Source organism: Hyperolius riggenbachi, chromosome 3 (assembly GCF_040937935.1).
Source record: "Hyperolius riggenbachi isolate aHypRig1 chromosome 3, aHypRig1.pri, whole genome shotgun sequence".
Taxonomy (NCBI): domain Eukaryota; kingdom Metazoa; phylum Chordata; class Amphibia; order Anura; family Hyperoliidae; genus Hyperolius; species Hyperolius riggenbachi.
In genome coordinates, this window is record NC_090648.1 from 375,411,655 (window position 1) to 375,425,340 (window position 13,686).

The 13,686-nt window shown below is 46.8% G+C and overlaps 1 protein-coding gene across 20 annotated transcripts in view; it reads right to left on the reverse strand.

The window, feature by feature from the left end:
- Window positions 1-13,686, reverse strand: part of CACNA1C (calcium voltage-gated channel subunit alpha1 C) — a 710,887-nt gene that overhangs the window by 454,435 nt on the left and 242,766 nt on the right. Inside the window, exon 1 of one of the 20 annotated variants that reach the window (XM_068277203.1) lies at window positions 12,894-12,956. The exons of the other annotated variants lie outside the window; for them this stretch is intronic. The gene's annotated coding sequence lies outside the window, so the exon portion shown is untranslated. Of the gene's footprint in view, window positions 1-12,893; window positions 12,957-13,686 lie in introns of those variants that run through there. 20 annotated transcript variants of the gene reach the window in all.

The window sequence follows — 13,686 nt, forward strand, 5'->3', positions numbered from 1 at the left end:
CATCTACCGATTTTTTGGTCCGATCAACAAAAAAGTAAAACACAATCCCTTCAGCTCAGCTCTGTGCATTGCCAGAATTATGGCAAACATTCCTTTGTATTATGTACATAAAGAAGCACAGCCCTTCCACTGAGTGTCAAAAGACAAAAAGTCAATTACACTATTAAAGTGAGACTTTTTACTGGGCAGTCCTCTTCAGCAATAAGATCATAGCTGAAACGCCGCATCGCCTCGGCAGAACTAACTTTCTATACCCCCAAAATCCCAGGGCAAAATTCCACAACTTTCCTGGTCGTGGATTTTGCTGCCTGAGGAGGCAGAGCTTTGCGCTGTAGCTCTGCCTCTGCTCACGTCAATCTCCGCCGATCTCCGCCTCCTCCTGCCTCTCTCAGTGAAAGAAGACTGAGGGGGCGGGAGGAGGCAGAGATTGATGAGAGCAGAGTCAGAGCTACTGCACAAAGCTCTGCCTCTACCCGGAAAAAAGCCCCAAATTTTGCCCTGGGGATTTCGGGGGTATTGATCTTTCTGCCGTGGGAATGCTGCTTTTCAGCTATGGTCTTATTGCTAAAAGGACTGCCCAGTAAAATGAGGTATTTTTTAAGGCTTCAGACTCTCTTTAAACCAAATGTTTAAAATTAATAACTACAGCTACTGCTTTGTTCAGCGAATTACTCATGTAGCGGGGAGGGAGTGTCTGGGTAATCTGTACATCAACCATATCACTGTTGCCATGGTTGCAAGGAAGTTCAGTTTTTAGAAATTCATAGCTGACTGCAAATAGAAAATAAAAGATCATGCTGTATTTTAATCTGCCAGAGATTGATGCCCTAACTTGGTCAGCTGATTGTAATTTCAATCGATTTCCATGCAAAATTAATTTATAGCTCTTTTACACTGCCACCGTGGAGTCCATTCTTTGCACATCCCTCATTGTCTGGTACGCAGGGGCATCTGCTAGCGATAAGTACAAACTCCACAGAGTAATCAGCACTGCAGAAAAGATCATCGGTCTACCACTGCCACCCCTCGATCTCCTCCACACGGCCAGGATGAGGACTAGGGCCACCAAGATCTCGACCGACCCCTCCCACCCGGGCAGTCGGTTCTTCAGGCTCCTTCCACTGGGCCGCCGCTACAGGGCTGTCCCCACCAGAACCACCAGACGCTGGAATACCTTCTTCCCCCAAGCGGTACTCAAACTGAACTCGTGACAGCTTGTGCCCTTCCCCTTGCATATAACCCCGGTTTGACTGATTGCTGCCCACTATGTACATGTCTATGTTCATGTTTATGTAGCCTACCCTTCACCGTATGTACGTAGTTCTTATGTTTGTTTGTATGTACAAATGCCATGCCATGTGCTCCATAAACAATTCCGGGTATGTCTCTGGCATACTTGGCGAATAAAGCTGATTCTGATTCTGATTCTGGAAAGACCTCACTTGAAAAAGGCAGGTAACGGTGGTACATCAACAGACAGGACCCCCAGGACTCCTAAGTATTTATAATGCTCCCCAGGTCACGTTTTGATGCTGAGCGCTCACAGTGGAAGACACTCACCAGTCCGGCTACCGCACTCCTCCCTGCGTCCTTCCATTTTCATCCCCCCTGGTCACCTGTTCTCCATGACATGGCAGCATTTTGCATGACTATACACATATGCTGCCAGCTCACAAACCCCGGTGGGTGTTCCGGCACCCCGGTGGGGAAAGAGACAGAAGGCCATGAGGGAGTGCGCCAGCGTTCAGGTGAGTGCACTACATTGTGAGCACTCTGCAGGCACCCTAAGGGAGAACAATTAGGGCTCTTTCCCACTAGTAGCTGTTCTGTGCGTTTTGACGGATCGCTCCTAGGATGCGTTAAGCGGGGTCATGTTACCTTTCACATTAGACAAAGTGTTCCAGAGCGTTACGCTGTAATGCATCTAGGATCTTTTAATTGTCCAGCGCTGGCATTTTTCCTGTTGGGCAAATTAGAACTATCGCCACTTATCACCGTTGAACCGCAAATTAGCTAATGTGAAAGAGCCCTTAGCTGGGAGGAGACTTCAGGGCCATCAGCCTGGCCCTGCTGCAGCGGTTCCATAGATTTCAAGCTGAAATCTATACAAAAAATCTATTTGCAGTCTCTGGCAGGAATAGTTCCTTCTCTGATCAGATTTTAAACAGAGAGGGAGCTATCTTTTGGGTAAGTTGGGTGCCCACCTGTAAAGTGTATGGCCATCTTACACGAAAAGATCTGTAAAAAACTGGTCTAAGTTTATGGGATTTTTACCCCCCACACACACACCCCGATGCAACTGAAGGGGAAATGTTTCAGGTTGATTGGGAGTGAGCAGGCAGTAGTAGGTTGCTGAGGAGATGAAGATTTCTTAGTTTTATTTGCAAAAAGAGATTCTTTTATGCATAATTCCTTTAAAATAATGTTCTATTAAAACTCTACAAAAGATAACTGTGCCTGAACTGGGATTACTAATATTGCAGATCAAAATATCCAAATGTTCTACCCTGCAGTCAAAATAATTTCTATAGGGAAGGGAATGAGTTGATTATCTTTCTTAAAAAGCCTTTAGCGGCTGTCCTGGCAGTCTGCGCCTGCAACACACCAATCATTCACATGTGACATTGATTTTCTGATGCTAAAAAAGAACAGGCAGGACAGTGACGTTGGTTCACAGACTTTGGACTGCCACAAACGCTGCAGCTGTTCTGTGTGCATGGCTGTGTTCATATGGAAACGCAATAACGCAGTGTAAATATAAATCCCCAGCAGCACATGGGAAAGAGGAGAGCGAGAGGAGGACCACTAAATACCATCTCACATGATGGATTGTCGGCTCTCTGAGGTCTGAATCATCACCACCACAATACGAGAGCGTCACTCTGTCCACTGCACTCTTAAATTGTATTCACAGTTTCCTAGAAAAAATTTCATTTCTCTGAATCCCCCATTGCATGAAGCAAATGATAAAACACATAATAAAACAAATCTAACTTTTATGTGATCCCCTAAATATTACAATGACAAGTACCTCCACAGAGTGTAGAAAAAAAACCTTGTGTAAGAGTACTACAGTACTTCTGTTCCCTCTTCCAACTGCTTCTGGCTTTTTCTGTGTTTTATAAAGAGTAACTGTATGAAATGGATGAAGTAAAGTCTTTACAGCCATAACACGTCTCCTACTTTTGACTTCATGCGGATGACTAGCAATCAGCAAGTCCACCCTTTCACCTCTCTATTGCACAGCACACGCCTCTCCTCCACATCCCTACTGCACAGCACATGCATCTCCTCCATTTCCCACTGCACAACACATGCCTCTACCTCCCATTCCCTACTGCACAATGAGGTACAGACTAACTAGCATGCTCATGGTGACCCAGAACTCATTGGAGTGTGTAAGGGACTACAATGGTCCTAAAAGCCCCCTTACTAAAATGCTAAGAAAAACAAAAGTTTGCTTTATAAAAACAGAAAGAATTTGCAATAATTCAGGTTGGAGTGAGCTTGAGATGTCTCCCAGTGCATCACTGCTGAATATATGCAAATTAGCCATTGTTACCCTTAGAAGCTAAACACACCTCCAGAACCTCTGTACAAATTAACAAGCTGACACATGATTGCATTCCAGCGGTTCTGGAGGTGTGTTTAGCTTCTAAGCCATGGTTAAATTGCATATATTCAGCAGTGATGCACTGGGAGACATCGCAAGTTCACTCCAACCTGAATTATCACAAATTCTTTCTGTTTTAAAGAGGAACTCCAGTGAAAATAATTTAATATAAAAAGGTGCTTAATTTTTACAATAATTATGTATACATGATTTAGTCAGAGTTTGCTCATTGTAAAATCTTTCCTCTCCCAGATTCACATTCTGACATGTATTACATGGTGACATTGTTACTGTGGGCAGATTATGTAGCTGTTCTGGCTTTAACAGACAGCTATAAACAGCCATTTCCTGTGTGTGTCATTGTTACATTGTGGCAGTTTGCCCAGAGTACCGTACGGTACCAGAGCCTCTTGTGGGAGGGGTTTCAGCACAAAATCAGTCATACAGCGCCCCCTGATGGTCTGTTTGTGAAAATCATTACATTTTTCATGTAAAAGTAGGTATCAGCTACTGATTGGGATAAAGTTCAATTCTTGGTCGGAGTTTCTCTTTAAGAAAGCAAACTTTTGTTTTTCCTACTGCACAACACATGCCTCTACCTCCCTTTCCCTCTCCACTGCACAGCACGTCTCTCCTTCCCTATCCCTCTCTACTGCACAGCACATGCCTCTCCTCCTCTTCCCTACTGTACAACACCTGCCTCTCCTCCGCTTCCCTACTGCACAGCACATGCCTCTCCTCCACTTCCCTACTGCACAGCACATGCCTCTCCTCCCCTTTCCCTACTGCACAGCACATGCCTCTCCTCCTCTTTCCCTCTCCACTGCACAACACATGCCTCTCCCTCCCTTTACCCCTCTACTGCACAGCACATACCTCTCCTCCACTTCCCTACTGCACAACACATGCCACTCTCTCCCTTTCCCCCTCTACTGCACAGTACATGCCTCTCCTCCCCTGTACATGCTTCTCCTCCCCTTTCCCTCTCCACTGCACAACACATGCCTCTCCCTCCCTTTTACCTCTACTGCACAGCACATGCCTCTCCCTCCCTTTCCCCCTCTACTGCACAGCACATGCCTCTCCTCCCCTTTCCCTCTCTATTGCACAGCACATGCCTCTCCTCCCCTTTCCCTCTCTACTGCACAGCACATGCATCGCCTCCACTTCCCTACTGCAAAGCACATGCCTCTCTTCCATTTCCCTACTGCACAGCACATGCCTCCCCTCCCCTTTCCCTCTCTACTGCACAGCACATGCCTCTCCTCCACTTCCCTACTGCACAGCACATACCTCTCTTCCACTTCCCTACTGCATTGCACATGCCTCTCTTCCACTTCCCTACTGCCTCCACTTCCCTACTGAAAAAGCACATGCCTCTCATCCCCTTCCCTACTGCACAACACATGCCTCTCCTCCCTTTTCCCTCTCCACTGCACAGCACGTCTCTCCTTCCCTATCCCTCTCTACTGCACAGCACATACCTCTCTTCCACTTCCCTACTGCCTCCACTTCCCTACTGCAAAGCACGTGCCTCTCTTCCACTTCCCTACTGCATAGCTCCCAACCAGGGGTGAGCCTGGGGTGCCTGGCACCTGGGTGCAAGATTTTCTCTGGCGCCTATGGGAGTGGTTAAATTAACCGCACCCAACCACATAACCACACCCATTTCCTGCCTAATCACACCCACACCTTCCACCTCTTTACGCATGCATGTGATACCCCATTCCTACCCCTCTTCCATGGGCTTGCTCCTGGCTGGCTTTGGCTTCCTGCGAGTCTGCTAGTCTCTGGACTGACTCAGGCTGAGAGGCTCTGCGAGTGCCACACTGCGTATTTATGGCTGCCTGCGGCCACCCTACTCTCGCTCGCTGACGTCGCCTCCTTCCCCCCTGCCAAGCCCAAGGTGGGCTGCCTGTATCTTTCCCGTTGCGCCACACAGCCTGCCAGTGTTGCCAACCTTTCACATTATTTTTTACTGACAAATACCATAAAATTTACTGACAAAAGATTATTTTTACTGACAAAAATTCCCCACTAAATAAGAGACCGCTTTTCACCAGTAAATGCACATAACGAGAGAACGCTTTTCACCAGTAAATGCACATAACGAGAGACCGCTTTTCACCAGTAAATGCACATAACAAGAGACCGCTTTTCACCAGCAAATGCACATCACGAGAGACCGCTTTTCACCAGCAAATGCACATAACAAGAGACCGCTTTTCACCAGCAAATGCACATAACAAGAGACCGCTTTTCACCAGCAAATGCACATAAGAGACCGCTTTTCACCAGCAAATGCACATAACAAGAGACTGCTTTTCACCAGCAAATGCACATAACAAGAGACTGCTTTTCACCAGCAAATGCACATAATGACAAACAGCCAGTGTCCCCAGGATAGGTAGCCAGGGGGTATATGTGCCCAGGATAGGTAGCCAGGGGGTATATGTGCCCAGGATAGGTAGCCAGGGGGTATATGTGCCCAGGATAGGTAGCCAGGGGGTATATTTGCCCAGGATAGGTAGCCAGGGGGTATATGTGCCCAGGATATGTAGCCAGGGGGTATATGTGCCCAGGATAGGTAGCCAGGGGGTATATGTGCCCAGGATAGGTAGCCAGGCTGTATATGTGCCCAGGATAGGTAGCCAGGGGGTATATGTGCCCAGGATAGGTAGCGAGGGGGTATATGTGCCCAGGATAGGTAGCGAGGGGGTATATGTGCCTAGGATATGAGGCCAGGGGGTATATGTGCCCAGGATATGTAGCCAGGGGGTATATGTGCCCAGGATATGTAGCCAGGGGGTATATGTGCCCAGGATATGTAGCCAGGGGGTAATATGTGCCCAGGATATGTAGCCAGGGGGTAATATGTGCCCAGTATATATAGCCAGGGGGTATATGTGATCAGTATATGTAGCCAGGGGGTATATGTGCCCAGGATATGTAGCCAGGGGGTATATGTGATCAGTATATGTAGCCAGGGGGTATATGTGCCCAGGATATGTAGCCAGGGGGTATATGTGCCCAGGATATGTAGCCAGGGGGTATATGTGCCCAGGATATGTAGCCAGGGGGTATATGTGCCCAGGATATGTAGCCAGGGGGTAATATGTGCCCAGGATATGTAGCCAGGGGGTAATATGTGCCCAGGATATGTAGCCAGGGGGTAATATGTGCCCAGGATAAGTAGCCAGGGGGTAATATGTGCCCAGGATATGTAGCCAGGGGGTAATATCTGCCCAGGATATGTAGCCAGGGGGTATATGTGCCCAGGATATGTAGCCAGGGGGTAATATCTGCCCAGGATATGTAGCCAGGGGGTATAGGGTCCCCGTTTAGGTAGTGACAGGAGCGCACCCAACCCTCCCCTCCTGCCGCTGCTGCCGCCGCCGCTCCCCCCTCACCTTGCAGCAGCTTCAGACCTCAATCAGCGGGCGACCCGACCAGTAAGAAGGCGCCAGAAGCACCCGCTCTATATGCGGAAGTGATGTCACTTCCGCATATCAGTGCGGCGTGCTAGGTCCTAGCGCCCGCCCGCCTGATCGAGGTCTGACGCAGCGGCGCCGGCGGCTAGAGGGAGGGAGGAAGGGAGCAAGTGAGCGGCGGCCACAGGGGGAGATCGGCACCGGGCGGCGCCTCTCAGAGGCAGGCGCCTGGGTGCCTTGCACCCGCCCAGGCTCGGCCCTGCTCCTAACTGTCCCTCTTTTGGAGGGACCGTCCCTCTTTGGGAGCCCTGTCCCTCTGTCCCTCTTTCCTCCTCATTTGTCCCTCTTTCAAGACTTTGTCCCTCTTTCTATGTAAATATATATATTTCTCTACTAAAATGATTGACTCTAAACTTTATTCCTATCCTTTAAATTGATATATTACTAATTTTAAAATGAGGGAAAATGAACCAGGATAGAAAGGACCAGTGTGGTTTGAATTATAAAACAACCTATTTTTCTTTTGAAATCTATATGGTATGCGGTGTGATGGGGCGTGATCATGGGTGTGGCAGGGGCATGGCTTAAGTGTCCCTCTTTCTCAACTCAAAAAGTTGGGAGGTATGCTACTGCACAGCAGATGCCTCTCATCCCCTTCCCTACTGCACAACACATGCCTCTCCTCCCTTTTCCCTCTCCACTGCACAGCACGTCTCTCCTTCCCTATCCCTCTCTACTGCCCAGCACATGCCTCTCCGTCACTTCCCTACTGCACAACACATGTCTCTCCTCCCTTTTCCCTCTCCACTGCACAGCACGTCTCTCCTTCCCTATCCCTCTCTACTGCACAGCACATGCCTCTCCTCCTCTTCCCTACTGTACAACACCTGCCTCTCCTCCGCTTCCCTACTGCACAGCACATGCCTCTCCTTCACTTCCCTACTGCACAGCACATGCCTCTCCTCCACTTCCCTACTGCACAACTCCTGCCTCTCCTCCACTTCCCTACTGCACAGCACATGCCTCTCCTTCATTTCCCTACTGCACAGCACATGCCTCTCCTCCACTTCCCTACTGCACAACTCCTGCCTCTCCTCCACTTCCCTACTGCACAACACATGCCTCTCCTCCTCTTCCCTACTGCACAACACATGCCTCTCCTCCTCTTCCCTACTGCACAACACATGCCTCTCCTCCACTTTCCTACTGCACAGCACATGCCTCTCCTCCACTTCCCTACTGCACAGCACATGCCTCTCCTCCACTTCCCTACTGCACAACACATGCCTCTCCTCCTCTTCCCTACTGCACAACTCCTGCCTCTCCTCCTCTTCCCTACTGCACAACAAATGCCTCTCCTCCCCTTCCCCATTCCACTGCACAACACATGCCGCTCCTCCTCTTCCCTACTGCACAGCACATGCCTCTCCTCCCCTTCCCCTCTTAACTGCACAACACATGCCTCTCCTCCCCTTCCCTTCTTAACTGCACAACACATGCCTCTCCTCCTCTTCCCTACTGCACAACACATGTCTCTTCTCCTCTCCTCCCCTTTCCACTGCACAGCACATGCCTCTCCTCCACTTACTTACTGCACAACACATGCCTCTCCTCCATTTCCCTACTGCACAACACATGCCTCTCCTCCACTTCCCTACTGCACAACACATGCCTCTCCTCCACTTCCCTACTGCACAACACATGCTTCTCCTCTACTTCCCTACTGCACAGCACATGCCTCTCCTCCACTTCCCTACTGCACAACACATGCCTCTCCTCCCCTTCCCCTCTTTACTGCACAACACATGCCTCTCCTTCTCTTCCCTATTGCACAGCACATGCCTCTCCTCCCCTTCCCCTCTCCACTGCACAACACACGCCTCTCCTCCTCTCCTCCCCTTCCCATTTCCATTTCCACTGCACATCACATGCCTCTCTTCCCTTTTCCCTGCACAGCACACATGCCTCTCCTCCCTTTCCCCTCTCCACTGCACAGCACATGCCTCTCCTTCCCTTCCCCTTTCCCTGCACAACGCACATGCATCTCCTCCCCTTCTCATCTCCACTGCACAGCGCATACCTCTTCTCCCCTTTCCCCGCACAGCACATGCATCTCCTCCCCTTCTCTTCTCCACTGCACAACACATGACTCTCCTCCCCTTTCCCTGCACAGCACATGCCTCTTCTCCCCTTCCCATCTCCACTGCACAGCGCATGCCTCTCCTCCCCTTCCCCTCTCCACTGCTCATGCCTCTCTACAGCAATTTCTAACATACAGTGAAAACAATATCTAGTAGCAATAATAGCCACTGAACTATGGCTTGGTCATACATTAAATAATACTGTCCTATTTCTGTTACCAGACACTCTTCAGGAGAGTATATTAGTGGTATGTGTACATCTGCCCTATTTAGTTAAAAGAGAACTCCATGTCTTAAATAAAAAGCATCCCCTCAATTAATAAATTAATTGTAAGTGATCTTAAAAGTGGTATAAACCTAAAAATTACCTGTTTGCTCTAAACAATTAAGGCTCCATTCACACTGGGAATTCGCAAACCGCTAGCAAAATCCCTAGCATTTTGCAAAGCGATTTTCCTATGATTTTTTACTGTATAGGAAAGTGATTTGAGTGACTGCATTTTGTGATTCTTTAACACTGAAATGCTATCGCTCCAAAATCACTACAAAAATGCAGCATGCACCATGTTTGAGATTTCAGCAAATCGCTAATTCCCGGGGATCGCTACAGTGTGAACAAGTGCATTGATTTGCATTGCCATAGAGCTTTTTCAAGCGCTAGCGGTTTACAGACAAGCTGAAATCCCTAGTAAAAAGCTCCAATGTTGGCAAAAAACCAACAGAAATCTTGAAAAGACAGATATTACATCACTGAAATGCCTGATTACTGTACCTTCACTAAAACTAACTGATAACATTGCTGGTTTACAGGACAAGTTATCAGATTATCTTGTACTTAAATAATTCCTGTGCAAACAAAGTAGAGAAAGTTATCTGCCTCCCCCTGGATACAGAAGACACTATTCTGCATTGTTTTATGCCTGATACACACAATGAGATTTTCTGGCAAATTTACTGCCAGATCATCTATTTCCAGCATGTCCGATTTGATTTCCGATCAATTTTCCGTAGAAGTGAATGGAAAATCGATCAGATATCGGATCGTACATGCTGGAAATAGTCGATCTGGCAATAAATGTCCCAGAAAATATCATCGTTTGTATTGTTTGGTATAGTTCAAATAAATCTGATAATTTTAATAGGCAAAATCAATTTTATCTTATTAGTGTTACAAACCCCACAGAGCAAGCACATGTGATCACTGTTTGCAGCAGGATATAAGGAGACTGAACACAGAAATAAGTGAATGGTGTTTATTAAGCACAACCACACAGTGTATATACAAACAAATGAATAGTGCAACCAAAACCCTAACTAGTCTAACTAAGAAGTCATACACAAATATACAGTATATACTTATTTGAGGAAACCACACAGGAACAATATACAGGTTCTATACAATATATACAATATATATATATACACATCAGATCGCAGTACAAGATCGCAACACAGAAGCAAGGTCAGAGGCAAGCCATAAATCAAATACCAGATAATCAGGATAGAACCAGAAATACAAAGGACCAGGAATACAGGAGACCAGAGTTCAACAAGCACAAGGGAAGCTATGTGATGTTCTGGCACCTGCTGTAATGAGAGCTGGTCTTAAGTAAGGTGAGCATTGGGCGTGTCAGCAGATCGGCCTGCAAAGTCCCAAGCAGGTTGACCTCTGCTGGCAGGAGGTGGAAGTCCCAAGAAACTCCAGAGTCTGATGCCATCTGCAGGTAAGACTGAGGATTGCAAGTTTGATGACATGAAGTGCACAGCCCCCTGGTGGTGGATATAGAAAGTACATAAGTCCCGCACACACTGCCACCAGCAGGTAGATCAAGTCCTGAACAGGTTCCTAACAATTAGCATTTGAGGGCAGGTAGCAGTTTTCATATGAATCCATTCAGTAGCCTGTATATATATATATATATATATATATATACAGTGGAGGAAATAATTATTTGACCCCTCACTGATTTTGTAAGTTTGTCCAATGACAAAGAAATGAAAAGTCTCAGAACAGTATCATTTCAATGGTAGGTTTATTTTAACAGTGGCAGATAGCACATCAAAAGGAAAATCGAAAAAATAACCTTAAATAAAAGATAGCAACTGGTTTGCATTTCATTGAGTGAAATAAGTTTTTGAACCCCTACCAACCATTAAGAGTTCTGGCTCCCACAGAGTGGTTAGACACTTCTACTCAATTAGTCACCCTCATTAAGGACACTTGTCTTAACTAGTCACCTGTATAAAAGACACCTGTCCACAGAATCAATCAATCAAGCAGACTCCAAACTCTCCAACATGGGAAAGACCAAAGAGCTGTCCAAGGATGTCAGAGACAAAATTGTAGACCTGCACAAGGCTGGAATGGGCTACAAAACCATTAGCAAGAAGCTGGGAGAGAAGGTGACAACTGTTGGTGCGATTGTTCGAAAATGGAAGGAGCACAAAATGACCATCAATCGACCTCGCTCTGGGGCTCCACGCAAGATCTCACCTCGTGGGGTGTCAATGGTTCTGAGAAAGGTGAAAAAGCATCCTAGAACTACATGGGAGGAGTTAGTGAATGACCTCAAATTAGCAGGGACCACAGTCACCAAGAAAACCATTGGAAACACATTACACCGCAATGGATTAAAATCCTGCAGTGCTCGCAAGGTCCCCCTGCTCAAGAAGGCACATGTGCAGGCCCGTCTGAAGTTTGCCAATGAACACCTGAATGATTCTGTGAGTGACTGGGAGAAGGTGCTGTGGTCTGATGAGACCAAAATAGAGCTCTTTGGCATTAACTCAACTCGCTGTGTTTGGAGGAAGAAAAATGCTGCCTATGACCCCCGAAACACCATCCCCACCGTCAAGCATGGGGGTGGAAACATTTTGCTTTGGGGGTGTTTTTCTGCTAAGGGCACAGGACAACTTAATCGCATTAACGGGAAAATGGACAGAGCCATGTATCGTGAAATCCTGAACGACAACCTCCTTCCCTCTGCCAGGAAACTGAAAATGGGTCGTGGATGGGTGTTCCAGCACGACAATGACCCAAAACATACAGCAAAGGCAACAAAGGAGTGGCTCAAGAAGAAGCACATTAAGGTCATGGAGTGGCCTAGTCAGTCTCTGGACCTTAATCCAATAGAAAACCTATGGAGGGAGCTCAAGCTCAGAGTTGCACAGAGACAGCCTCGAAACCTTAGGGATTTAGAGATGATCTGCAAAGAGGAGTGGACCAACATTCCTCCTAAAATGTGTGCAAACTTGGTCATCAATTACAAGAAACGTTTGACCTCTGTGCTTGCAAACAGGGGTTTTTCCACTAAGTATTAAGTCTTTTATTGTTAGAGGGTTCAAAAACTTATTTCACTCAATGAAATGCAAATCAGTTGCTATCTTTTATTTAAGGTTATTTTTTCGATTTTCCTTTTGCTGTGCTATCTGCCACTGTTAAAATAAACCTACCATTGAAATGATACTGTTCTGAGACTTTTCATTTCTTTATCATTGGACAAACTTACAAAATCAGTGAGGGGTCAAATAATTATTTCCTCCACTGTATATATATATATATATATATAATTTTTTGAGTTTCTTACCACTTTAAATACTGTTTTCCCCTTGCTTATATTTGGTTTCAAAATGATGCTAAAGCAGCTTTATTCAACCCAAGTAGCAGAAACACAGCACGTAATGATAAAGCACCTAATGATCACTTACCTACAGTAACCAATGCATGCCTAGGGGTCCTTTCACCCTGAATGTGTTGTGTTCCAATCGCAATGGACAATATCATTGCATCACAATGCAATGAGATTTCTATGGTATATTCACATAGGATATGGCAGGTCCCATCAGAATAATGCTGTGCATTTACCAGACAAAACCAGAAACACCTTCACATAAAATATATGCAACCATCAGCAGGAACCACACTGGTCAAAAAACCAAGTACAAAACACCACACACTACCAGTATATGTCGCTCAACTGCTGGCAATTTATTCAGTTACAAAAAGAAAAAAGGTCAGACATAGATTGCATAGATATAATATAATGGCAAAACCATTACATTCACCAATAGCTGCATATACCTTTTCTGTGCAGCAGGAACTATTCAGTTCCAAAAAGGAACAATTGTTCCCAATTGGTATGGATCGCCCCACCATCAACGGGAGACGGGCATAGTCCCCACAAACGATCACCCTTGCGACAACCACCAAGCGGGGGTGGCAGGGCAGGACATTAATACTATGGCCGCAACTGCAGCCTTGCACTCTGTCCCGATCCTCCACCGCACGGTGAGGCCACAATGGCAACCGAACAAACCAGCTGACAATAGTCAGCACCACTCCCCTCCCTATGATCCCCCGCAGATCAGCGCACACACACCAACAAACATTCCTGGGGTCGTCACCCCAATATATACTCAGGAAATAGAAAACTCATATTTGCAGCGCGTGACGCAGGCCTACGTCTACGCGTTTCGCCCCGCCCAGGGACTTCCTCAGGAC